The following is a 13,259-nucleotide window of genomic DNA, read 5'->3' on the forward strand; positions in this document are numbered from 1 at the left end:
GGGACCAATCAGGGTCACTGATGTCAGAAGCAGTGTATTAGATAGAACCTTCTTTGTATAAGGTGTCTGATATCATCCAACAAAGACTAATGAGCTCACAGGACATAACTGCATCTCAGGCATTAGCCTAGGTCCTAGGTGGCACATGTGATGTCACCATGCTTTCTCCAGTTAACTGTCTCCAGGAGACACACACAGGTGCTGGAGATACAGATGCAAGGGGGCTCTGATCTGGTCTGACAGACCCATGGAAGCCTGAAAGTGGCACGGTCATCACTATCATCATAGTGTCACTGACTACTCCCTGGGTCACACAGGGCCATGCATCAGTCATCTCTGTAAGCCCACAAAGCTGCACTCTGAAGACGAGGGACTGAAGTGCAGAGAGGTCCCAGAGCTTCCAAGCAGTGGAGCTGGACCAGAAAGCACCCACCCTTGTTCAGTATCTGCTTCTCCAGGAAAGGCAGGGATGAAGCTTGCAGCTGCGAATGTTCGGGGAGACTGAGAAAAGGGGAAGGACAGGAAAGAGTTTCTCCAGGTAAGAGAGGCTGGGGACCAGGACCAGAACCGGTGAATGGGGAGACTGGAGACACAGGGAGCCCAAGGCCAGGAGCTGGGGAGGAGGGCAGGAGTGGTGGATGTCCAGAGAGGGTTTCACGGGGTTATGCTGTGTGGTGTGGAGAAGAGCACTCTTCCCTGTCTCCCTGGGAATGCTTCAAGCACAGGGCAGGGCCCACAGGTGACCTGTGTGAAGCTATGGGAGGTTTTAACAAGCATCATGCTGAATACACAAAAGAATGGTCCAAGAGAGAACATCCAGAGGACCAGCAGGGCTACTCCTGTGGAAATCTGGGTCAAAGACAATAGAAAGGAGGGGGATACACAGGAGACCAAAGTAGCTGGATATGGGGACTGTTGACTTCAAAGATGAGAGAGGAGGACCCAGAAAGGACCAGTCAGTGTATAAGTCACAGACCATAGGCTTAGGTAATTCTGTCAGTTTGGAAGTGGTTAAGTGGAGGGTGCCATGCAAAGCATCATAGGGAGATGCCCATCTGGGATCTAAGCAGAGAGGTCAGCAATGTGTGGGAAGACCTGGCAAGAGTGTTGAGGGTTGGAAAAGGTCAGAGAGACCAGGGGGCAGAGTAGAGAGTACATCAAACAGTGCTCACCACAAAAAAGGCCACAAAAAGGAGCACAACTGACTTTAGTGTGAAGCCACAAAGTCACCAGGGCTGCACACCTACCAGGTTTGGCCGCAGCAGAAACCGCTGGGTCTCAGGTAAAAATAACCCAAACAAGAACACTGGGAGGGGTGTGGGGAGTGGGGAGTGGGGACAGCACTTCTACAAGCAGGGTCCTGGCAGACATGAATGGAGAGGCGCTCAAGCTAAGGACTACTAGAGCACCATGTTGGAGACAACAGCAAGACTGGGGTAGGTTTCAGGGTTCCCTGGAAATGCCAGCAGGGAGAGAGGTGTAAGTTCATGGGAGGGACACCCTCTGGGAAACAAACAGGGGCTGAGGGTGCAGGTGGCGATGGTTCCAGGGTCTCATCCCCCCCGGAGGACAGGAGGCTGGGAGAGCAGCAGGCACAGACGCAGTGAGCCCACCCTCTCCCTCTTTTCTCTGCCACATGTGAGGGACAGCCACTGCTGGTAACACACACAGGGAAGGCGTCGGAAAGTAATTCTGTCGCGTGGGTTTTTCTGTGGCCTCAGAGAAGTCTCGTCTTCAACACAGAAAGATCAGGTCAGTCCGCCGTCACCAGTCAAGTGGACTCTCCTTAAGCTTCATCACTAATGGACAGACACACACAGTGGCCAGCCTTACTGGATACAGATGTGGAACATGTGCACTCATCAAATACCATGGCTTCAAACCAACAAACTCACAGGACTAGCCTGCCTGACTACCACATCAGTTGGAGCTGGAGCTTATTTCTGGGATTGTTGGCGTGCCTAAAGACGGGAGGTGTGGACGCAGCGTGGGTCACACTTGTCCATCCCCCTACCCAGCCTGTTAAGAGCGCTGCAGGCAAGCCGGTCAGGGAAAGACCCACCTCAGCCACGGCACTCATTCTGCTCTTGCCAGAAAACTGCTCAGTAGAGCAGAAACGGGCCAGGAGCTAAGCACGGACATGCAAGTCCAAACATAGGCTCAGAAGGTGGTATTCCAAGTGAGTGGATGTTGTTTTTCTTAAGCACAAGAAAAGATGTGAACTTAGACGCCATGTTTCCTCATAAAGTCCTTGTGTAGAAAGAGAAGTAACCCAGTGATTAATATAATGCTCTCCTGCTATTTCCAGGGCAGGCATCTCCTAAGACCGCTGAAGAAAAAACTCCCATTCCAAGTCCTCTGGGGAGCAGATGGATGAACGCAATGGCTAATGTACAGCAGAGTTCATACGTTTTTGCTTTTCATCTCTTAAAGGCATGGTCCTCTTAGCATGAAAGTAACATTAACTTTAAGATGGGCTGTGACCTGGGCAGGACTCTGTGCCCTTCGACTGTTTAACCCACCCTCGAAGTAGGCGCTCTGACTGTTCCTGCATTAAATGAAGTTCCGAGGGGATACCTCTATTCCAGCCAGCACCAGTGTGCTGTCTCAGTCTGCACTGGCAACTTCCATCAAGAGGCCAAGGTGAAGTCTAAAATCAGAGGATGTCAGAAGAGATAATCCCCACTTAACCCCGCCCACTCCACTAACACTCAGGGTGCTAATGTCCTCCACAAGCCATGGGTAAAGGCTGGCCATGGACTAGAGCCTCCAAAACAGGAGTCAAAACAAACATTTCCTCTTCTTAAGTTACTTATATTTGGGGTATTTTGTTTCAATGACAGAGGCTAACTTACTCTAGTAGAATAGTTTTAATGTCTTTCTTACTCTATTATATTAATCCTCTAGGTTTCAAGTAAAAAAATCTTTTAATGTTAATATATTCAAATTTTAAAAAAATCCTGAATTATATAAGAAAACTAAAACTTTATACGAAAAGTTTTCCAGTCAGTATACAGGGCTTGTGTAACTCAGGTCCGCTTTTGCATACACTGCATTTGCTATTAAAATACTCCTTGTTTCACAATCTGCTTTATAAAAAACTTTTAGTAGTAGTTTTTTGGACTTGCCCATCTACTAAAGTAAGTATCAAGTCAGTTACTTTACAGTCCACATGCATTCATAGTTTTTAAATATGAAACCAGAAGTTGGTATCTTTTTTCTTCCTGAAGACATCTCCAGGTTTGGGTTGGATCTCAGCTTATGGTACATTTCTCTGCCCAGATAAAAACAATGCATTTGGGGCTGGAGAGATAGTTCAGTGGTTAGGAGCACTGGCTGCTCTTCCAGAGAATCCGGGTTCAATTCCCAGCACCCACAATGGGACCTGATGCCCTCTTCTGGTGTGCAGGCATACAGATAGAGCACTCATACACATAAAAATATATTTAAACACACACACACACACACACACACACACACACACACACACACTGCATTTTAATATGGGAATCATGGAACTTATGGGGTCCTCGGCAAGGTCAGCATCAGAAAACAGATAAAATAATGCCTCTTCAACACACAGATTCTGTCAGGCACCTCTGATGCACTGTCCATTACACCCAAGTCACAAAACTACACAAGTCACACTTGAAGCTTAGGGATGACGGGGTGACCAATGGGGACTGTTACATCCCAGACTTAGGTCATAAATACACATAAAAATTTGGTTTGTTTTGAGACAAGGTCCCATTTTGTAGCTCTGGCTGTCCTGGAATTCGCTATGAAGAACCAAGCTAGTCTTGAACTCAAAGAGATCTGCCTGCCTCTGTATCCCAAATGCTGGAATTAAAGCTGTGTGCCATCCTCTCTGCATATGTAAATACACTGCACATCTTCAGTTCCACTGTGACATCTGCATACATGTACATGATGTACTTTGACCATATTCACCCCTTCCTCCTACTCCCCTTCTCCTGATTGTTCCCTTCCACTTCATGGGTTTTGGTTTTGGTTTTACATCTACATTCTTCATGAGGGAAAATGGTGTTTGCTTGAGTCTGGCTTATTTTGTTTGGTGTGAGGGTCTCTCCATTTGTATCCAGTTTCTTGCAAGTGACATAATTTTGTTCTTTGTGAGTGAACAATGCTCCACTGTGCATGTACACCACATTTTCTTTACCCGTTTATCTGTTGGACACCTAGGCTCAGTCTATAATTTGTCTATTGTTAAGGGCATGCCAATAAACACGGGTGTGCAGGGGTCTCTCTACCATGTACTGCCTTTGCTTCCTTTGGGTGTATCCCAGGAGCAGTGGGACTGGGTCAGATGCTAGCTCTATTTTTAGGTTTTCAAGAACCTCTATTTAAATTTCCACAGTGGCTGCAATAATTTACATCCTACCAATAGTGAGTAAGGGTAAGGGTTTTCCCTATGGTCTTGCCAGCACTTTGCTGATTTTTATTTCCTGGGGTGAGATGGAATCTCAATGTGCTTTTGATTTGCATTTTCCTAATAGCTGAAAATGCTGAGCATTTTTTAAAAAATGTACTTACAGGCCATTTTATATGACAGTTTAGGTTCCTTTGACACAATTCTACACACACACACACACACACACACACACACACACACACACACACACACACACACAGAGACAACTGATTCTCAACAACAACAGTGCCTAGATAAGTCAATGAGGAAAGTTAAGTAAAGCACTTTTATAGGTCATGCCAGGGGAAGCATGAACAAAAGAGTGAGGCTTCTGAATGAACAGGACAGCTAAAGGAGACTGATTACTGGTCACAACATAAAGCTGAAAAAATACACTGGAGAAAACTTCAGAGTTAGAGACTAAGATTATTTAGGGAAAAAAAATCTACCAATATTTCAGGTATCTTGTTTAAATTCTTTTAAATTTTAAACTCTCAGTGGAAGACATTTCCTAATTTAAAAATTAGCAAATAAAGGTCAGGCATAGTGATATATATCAATTACTCTACCACTTGGGAGGCAGAAGGCTCACCAGCTCAAGGCCAGCCTGGGACATACAGAAAACAACAACAACCAAGTCAAAAGAATTGAATGTCTACTCCAAAAATATGATATATAGATTGTCAGTAATTACATATTATCCATGAAGGAAATGCCAATTTTTTAAAAAGATTTATTTATTTATTTATTACGTATACAGTGTTCTGTCTGCATGTATGTCTGCAGGCCAGAAGACAACTCCAGATCTCATTACAGATGGTTGTGAGCCACCATGTGGTTGCTGGGAATTGAACTCAGGACCTCTGGAAGAGCAGCTAGTGTTCTTAACTGCTGAGCCATCTCTCCAGCCCTGGAAATGCCAATTTTAAAACCATCGTGATATACTACTTGATATGCCAGAGAATAAACTAACTTAGAAAATCAACAACATACACAGCTAGGAAGGAACTGGAACTTGCCCTGCTTGCTGGTATGATATATAAAATGGTACAATTACTTTGATGAATGGTTTAGAGGTTTTTATAAAGGTATATACATCTCCTAGATGGCCCATAAATCCAAAAAGGAATAGAGAACCCACTCCCAGGGGCTTGATAGGTATAATAGCTAAGAAGGTAGAAATCATCCCAACAGGGGTCAGGAAGATCCACAAATGGAGTCTCTGCAGCTGTGTGCAGAAGACTGCAGAACTATGAAGAAGAACGAAGAATGGATGCGTACAGCAGTAAACGATCCTGGGGGAACGATGGACGACAAGAGTTCCCACTCCACGACTCAATCTGTACAAGACTAGAGAAACAGAGATGTTTATGCCAGCAAGGGAGGGAAGGCGTAGGTAGCAGCACAAGGGACAGAACAGAACTGCTCTGTGTCTTGACTGGGGTATGAGTCCCGCTAAAAATCTGTGTACTTTCCCATGGTGTTCCATCAACTGTGTCAGGGAAGTTCAAGACCTGATGAACTGGTATCTACTTTACCCACTTCATAGCATGCATGACCAATAGGGACAAGGACAATCAATATGGGCTTGGAGGTTCTTAACAAACAAATGGGGATGTCTCGAAACATCTCGCAGAACAGGAAGAAGTGGGAGGGTTTATGCTCCCCAGGGAATGACTGCCCCAGATGTAAGGGAACCAACCAGTAATGGAGCCACAGATCAGAACAACTACCACTACTTTTATAGATTTTAATGACTAGGTTGGAACCAGCCAGGTGAGACTCACTTCGTGAAATAACATCAGTTCACACTTTCATCCAATCAGGTAATTCCTGAGTTAGTTTTCAGAAACCCCACTGCAGTCACGATGCCCCATTAACTAACTTTTTTCCATGACTCAATGCCAAATGCTACTGAATTATGAAGTCCTCCAAGGTCCCATGTACTGATCAGGCTTAGTCCTAAAGTCCTTGAAAGTGGGTAGATAGGACCTTTAGGAGGTGGAGTCCAGTGGAAGGAAATGAGGTCATTGGGGGTGAGCTCATGAAGGATTATGTTGGGACTCACACTGTTCCCTTTTCACTTCCCAACCACCATGAGGTCAGCAGCTCCACAGTCATGTGCTGCTTCAACACAGACCCAAAACAACAAGCAGACTGACTGTAAACCAGAGCTGCGAGCCAAACTCTTTCCTTCCTTAGAAGCTGGTTGTCTTGGATATTTTGTCACAGTAACAGAAAGCTAACACGGTCTGGCTAACCTTACTTTCCTACTTACTTGTTCAGATTTAATTATGCTAAGTCACCTAGTGAAAGTCTTGCCATTTTAAGGCAGTGGTATGTTACAAGGGTGGTGTGCTACAGGAGAAATGCCATTACAGTTACTGAAAGGTATTTTTGCTGTTTATCTTGGTTTCCTCTCTATAACTAAGTATGACATTGGATGCATGGTGCGCGCGCGCGCGCAAACACACACACACACACACCATACACACCATACACACATGCCACACACACAGACCAGACTCTGAGAGCTTTGCTCAAATGTCTGGAGAGTAAAAAGGGACCCAATAAGTTAAGCAGAGGCAGCTCACATCCTGAAGTCAGTGTCTGAGAGACACTGAGGAGGACCAGGTGACTTTACTCAGGAGAACCCCTGTAAGGCTCCAAGTTCAGGAGAGCAAGTACAATCTGGGACAGAAGTGGTGAGAGGGCAGACAGGAGGCAACAGCAATGTCTGGTAGCACACAAACATTCCTCCCATGCCTATTTCCTGTGCTTGGAAGGAAGAACAGACCTTATTCGCCACCACCCCCACCACCCCACCCCAGGCAAAATGAAAATAGGGAGGCGACTCTAAGATTAAGAAAAAGTCTCAAGAGGACTAAACTACTAACGTGGCTATGAGAACCCCAAAACAAGTCCTCCTCCCCCCAACTCTTAGCAGTTCTCCAATAGCACAGTACTGGGAGCCCCCCCCCCCACAGTGTCTAGTCAGAAGGAACTTTAATTCAAATCAACCACAAAAAAAGAGAGACATGTATCAAGAAGAAACCGAGATAAACAACAAAAAGACCCTGGAAACAACAGAAAATTTAAGACAGCAGAGAGTTTTTCAAAAAAGAAAAGGAATCTTTTATTAGTAACTCCAAAAATATTTGAGAAACAATAATCACATCCATAGAGTATTAAGGCATCATCCAAATAAAAGGCCTAGAAAATTAGAAATCATGAGCCCAGGGGCAAGCACTAAGGACCACTGTGCTGGTAGGCCTAACCTCCACTTCGACCCCGACAGGTTCAATCGACTGTACCTTCCGTGTGGCGAGCTAGGCTGACAGGACTGTCTCGAGTTCAGAATAGCACACACAGAACAGGTTCACCGTAAGAAGGCAGGGACACAATGTCCCACAGCAAGAAAGCCTGTGTCTATTTTTAACTCACTGGCTCGTTTACACCATGATCGGTAAACTTCCCTTCATACTTGCTTTTCCTTTTTACAGAATGGGAGCACCCTTAAACGATCAGGTGAGTGCTGGTAAGACTACAGCCTGCTGGGAAGACAGCACAGACTGCAAGAGCCTCAGACACAGATGAGCACCCTCTTTACATTGCCCTTCCTTCTAAAGCAGCAAGAACAGTGGGATCGAAACCCTACTCACCACAGAGGGCTGAAAACTCAGCGTGTGCATGTGTACCCATGCACAGGTGTGTGCACATGCACAAATGGTCATGCGTGTGAGCATGGGCACAAAGGCCTTGTCAAAGAACAATCTCGGGTGTAGGTCCTCAACCTTGGGGTCTGTGTATGTGCCAGACTAGCTGAGACCCAAGTTTCCATGGGAGCACTGGCATTACAGTGTGTACTCCTTTCCACTTTACCCACTGAGCCATGGCCCGAGCCCCCAACGCTCTCGTTTTATAAAAAGAAAACCAAGTCCTGTCATGTGGTACTATTTCAAAATAAAATTCGACAGTAATATTAACTAGTGTATAGATAGCTTTTAAAAAGCTAAAGGCAATTCCCTAGATTCCACATAAAGGAGAAAAGTAATGTATAATCAAAATATTCAGATATCAATACATAAAGAACTTCCAGGTTTGATTAAACTGTACCACAGACTTGTAACTTCCTGGGATTTAAGAAGGCAGATGGGACCAGCATGAGGGCAGCAGTAAGGCTGGAGTTCCATGCAAGACCTCGGCGTTAGGTGGGAACCAAGACCCAACTCCTGCACATTGCCCTCTGACCTCCATACACGCAGAGCACACATGCACCAAAGCACGTGGGCATACAAATAAATGTAATTTTAAATTTTTTAAAGAAGTATTCAGATAAAAGGGCGAGCCATTGCTAGACAACAAAAAGAATGGATATACTCTGTATGAAAATGCAAAATTATGAAAAAACTGAAGTCTAGTCTCAGAAAATTATAAACTAACTTTTCACTGCATGAACACTTGAGGTAGTCATGTGGGCGACTGGGCAAGTTTTTCCTGTCTGGGGCTCACCCCTTAAAATACCCTTATAGTATAACCAAAACACCCTCACATATTTCCACTAGGGGGAAGTCCCACTTCCTGAGAACCCTGGCCAAGACCTATGGGATCACACTGAGAACTGGTACCCCAAAGTCCAAGCCATCAACATATCTAAGAAACAGATTAACTTAATACCCAAATGGCCATGACGAAGTTAGTTTAGATTTATGTCATTTGCTGTATCTATATTCAGCGCCATTTCCTCTTTCTGAACTCAGAACCATCAGTCGCTCCAAAGAGAGCTCGGAGTGGGAAGCTCTCTGTCTCCCTGTGACCTTTATTTAGAGAGCACAAAGTGATTCCAATTTGAAAAAATTTTTAAGATTCAAATCTGGCTAATTAATGAGACTAGGGAGTTTTCACAGAGCTATGGGGCTCTCGCTTCCTCAAAACAAGAATTAAAGCATTCTTTCACATGTGGTCAGCACAGGAAGGGGGAGCCATTTACTGTAAATGCTTCTCTGATGCAATCCAACCACCTCTTTCAAAGACAGAATTCATCCAAGAAGCCTTAGTCACTTCTAGAAAAATGCCACTGCTCTGAATGTACACACCAAACCACACGCCTAGAGACCAGAGAAGAGCTGGTTTGGCCGACAGAAAACCGATCAACAGATGGGGAGGAGAGATCTTGGCTTCAGCAGATCCAGCAGTCTTCTTTCCGAGACTGGCCTCTGAGACGGGAACGCCTGACTGACACGTTGCCACCACTGTTCCATAAATCAAGGGCAGGGAGAGTGCTCCTCTGCCTACCTGTGAAAGCACGTCCTAAAAATGTGGGCCTCTGGTTTAGAACCGGGGAACCGAGGCGTAATTAGTAACTCAGCAACTGTGACTAGCTAGTTAAAAAAGTTTCAGGTGCAGAACAGAAAGAGGAATCCTGTCATTTAAACTTTGAAACTGAAAGCACAACTCGAAGAGCGTGGATTACACGTGAAGAGGGGGAACAGCAGTTGGGTAGAAAAACAAGAAAAGCAGCTCTGAGCTCTTCCAAAAAGACTCATTTCCCTAAAACCCCAAATCCACCCAGAGAAAACTAGGGGAGGATTTCTCCCCTTTCCACTTACCAGGGACACCTTGAGTTCTCCTGGGGGCAAGATGTGTGCACTCGCTTTTCTGGAGGAGCCGCGTTCTGCTGAAGATGGGGATCCCCTTGATGAATGAAACCACACAGGGTAATATATGTGGTCTGAGCAAGCCATTGGCTACGGGAGGCCAAGGCGTGTGTAAGTCTGATTTGCCAGCCTTCGGGTAAGCCTCTCACAGCCCATCTCAGGAGAAGACGCAGGATGCACTACACCCCAGGAGAGTCAAAACTAGACAGGGATCGTTGTTCTGCAGCACTCTCCCCAGCCCAGAGGAAACCACAGCCGACCACAGGAGATCTGGCTCCTCCACCAGGCAAAAAAGAATTATGATGTTGACACCGGCAATTTACCAACGAGTCCCACAGCAATGCCAGAGCTTGCTCTCTTTATGTGACTGCCTGGCAATCAGATGTAGGAACACGCAAGGTATATGCACACTCTTAGGCTAAGGGGGCAGGGCTACGGTTTGGGGGCCCCAAGGAGGTGGCAAATTCTGCCAAAGAGTGGTACAAAAAAGAAAGGAATGTTAACTTTTGGTTTCCCTGGTGGCCCACAGAGATGAACAACGAAGACCGACGGAACAACTGTGTACCTGATCCTTTTAGACCAACGTTTCAACGTGGTTTTGGACCACCTGAGTCGAGACTGCCTCTGTGGAGCCCAGGAGTGTGCTCCTCAGTCAAGCATCATCAGTCATTCTCCTACACTAGCTTTGTTTGGTGTTGCCCGTATTTTGCCTAATAGTTAAATCTGGCTGTATCAGAACGGAGAATCTCTACTTCATGTTACCACTGAAATCCCTTTCATTCCCCCAAAAAAGAACATCTCAGGTGAAGGCCCACTGCATATTATAAACAGCAGCAGAGTACCCTTGGTCGATGCAGTATATCGGAAGACACAAGCCCATCTGATTTATTCCTGTTAAAACATATCCCTCAGGTGGCACAGCCAAACCCTGTAGATACTTCTTTACATTTTATCAATGTATTCTATGTATGCCTTTATGTCTCAAGAGTGAAGCATGCCTAAGTTTTTTTTAAAGCTACGTCAGGTTAAATCTCAGATAAACATCCTATCTACTACATTGAGCTTCAGAGTTCTGTCACACCTCCAACAGGTGTAGACCCAAACAGTAAAATTACCACCTCTACCTGCACCACTAATCAGCCTTACCCTTATCACAAGTTTAAGGTCATTTTAGAAACACAAACTTTTGTCAAGACATGTTTCAAAATGAACACCATCTTGATGTATGAGAGCCCGTTACATTTCAACTCAGATGTGTATATACTTAACTTTTATTAGCTGGTGTGTTAGTCTATTAAGCCCTGCACTATGTAACGGCCTTTCTGCCAAGGACAGGCCCTTACACAAAAACAGACCCACAAGATATTATTGCCCAGGGATGCCAGAACTGTCTTTTTTTGCAAAGCATACCCTGTCACCCCCACAATGATGAAATCACCTGACATCTTTTTTCAGGATGTGTTGCTGTTCTTAACTGGTACATGGTTGTAGTGTGAGACCATTATATTACAAGCAGCAAGCTCATGCCCACACATCTGAGACTCAAACAGAAAAGGGAACTTCACATTAGGCAATCATTAACCAAAAGATCTTAATACCACGTCAGGCTACAGAGCAAAGATCGAAACGCCGCCTCTGGGAGTCGGTTTTCCTAAGCTTCTGCCAACACGGAAACATGGAAGTCCTCCCTTGTCTTCTGGGTGCTGTTTTCTGGTTTTATAAAGAGGTGTCTCACCTGACAAAGCTGCTATATGTCAAGTGTATGTGCAGAAAAACGTCCAGAGTGAGGGGAGATGGATGTCCAAGTCCATCCAGGGCCACCAGCTTGGATTGGGAAAGTCCAGGGCTCCATAATCAACTGTGCTTTCGAATAAACACACTACTCCTAAATAAAATCAGGAACTTGATATTCCTGTATCAAAAATATACATGGGTATTTAAATGAGATGGCATTTTCAAATTCATGCTTAAATCATTATTTTCAGCAACTATCTATTTTCCTATGATTCCGATTTTTAGTTTTGTCCTGAAAATAATGAGCATTCTAGTGCAGTTAACAGCATTTTAAAAGTCTGCCTTTAATCACGGGATACATCGAGACCCTTGGTGGCTACCTGAAACGTCAGTTAGTTCAGAACCCCACTACGTAGTGTACTTTCTCCTACACACACATGCCTATGATGAACTAACTCATAAATTAAGCTCAATAAGGGACTAATAACCAATTAAAAAAAAGATTACTTTTACCTATTGGCTTAAGACTGGAGTTCATCTTCCCTTAGGAACAGCACTTCTAATGACTGTCGGGGATCCAGGCTATTCCACAGAGCCGACCTCACTCAGAATGTGTGCATAATGCTATGTGAAGAGTTGTGAAGAGCAGGTGTGCATCTGTGCAGCAATGCTGGCAGTTGGTGGAGACACATGCTAAGAAAGACCTTCATTTGTCTATATGCAAATGTAAGAAGGTGTAAGCACTAAGGCTGGGAAACTTCCTGAGTTGACCACACAGTAGTGTGACTGATGACTGTTCTTAGAAGAGAAAGACACTTGAGATGCAGATGAAATATGTGTACCTACTTCATATATATGGAATTGAAAAGACTTGGAATGGTCATCAGGAAGAGAGGGATAGTGACCACATTCCTCCAAGTCCAGCAGAAAGGTGTTGTGCTGGACATGCACCCTGTACCAGGAGAACCAGACTGCTGAAGGACTGACCAAAGGCAGGTGATATGCTGAGTGGCCACGTGTGTGACTTAGACGTGTGCAAAGCAATCTGGGAAGGCTTTTGTGTGGTAAGCTTGGTAAGAAGCTGGTTGTCAGTCTTCCAGAGAAGCAGCATTGGGTCTGGCTGGTGACTCAGATGGTGAGAGCACAGGGGCAGGGTTCAGAATGGTGTCATGCGGTGTGGTCAGCCTTGTGGTGTCCAAGTATGAAAGCAGTGGACTTCCCACAGGCATGGGGCTGGTTCAACAGGCGCAGGCCAAAGCCTCGGCAGCTCAGCAGAGCAACTCACTCTCCAGATCTCTGTCCTCTGATAAAAGACTCTGGCAGAGGGAACTAGGGACTATAATCTGAAAGATCGCTTATTATTAGCATCGTTAATTTTAAATTACTTATGAAGATGATTAATGGACATAATCTTATCATTCTTATCCATTTTAATG

General features: G+C 45.0%; 1 long non-coding RNA gene across 3 annotated transcripts in view; it reads right to left on the bottom strand.

Moving 5' to 3' along the window:
- The window catches only part of LOC128098800 (uncharacterized), a 164,925-nt gene that overhangs the window by 48,239 nt on the left and 103,427 nt on the right, over positions 1-13,259 (bottom strand). The gene's annotated exons all lie outside the window — the stretch shown is intronic.

The sequence above is a fragment of the Peromyscus californicus genome, unplaced genomic scaffold (genome assembly GCF_007827085.1).
Source record: "Peromyscus californicus insignis strain IS unplaced genomic scaffold, ASM782708v3 Scaffold_6__1_contigs__length_162567912, whole genome shotgun sequence".
NCBI lineage: Eukaryota > Metazoa > Chordata > Mammalia > Rodentia > Cricetidae > Peromyscus > Peromyscus californicus.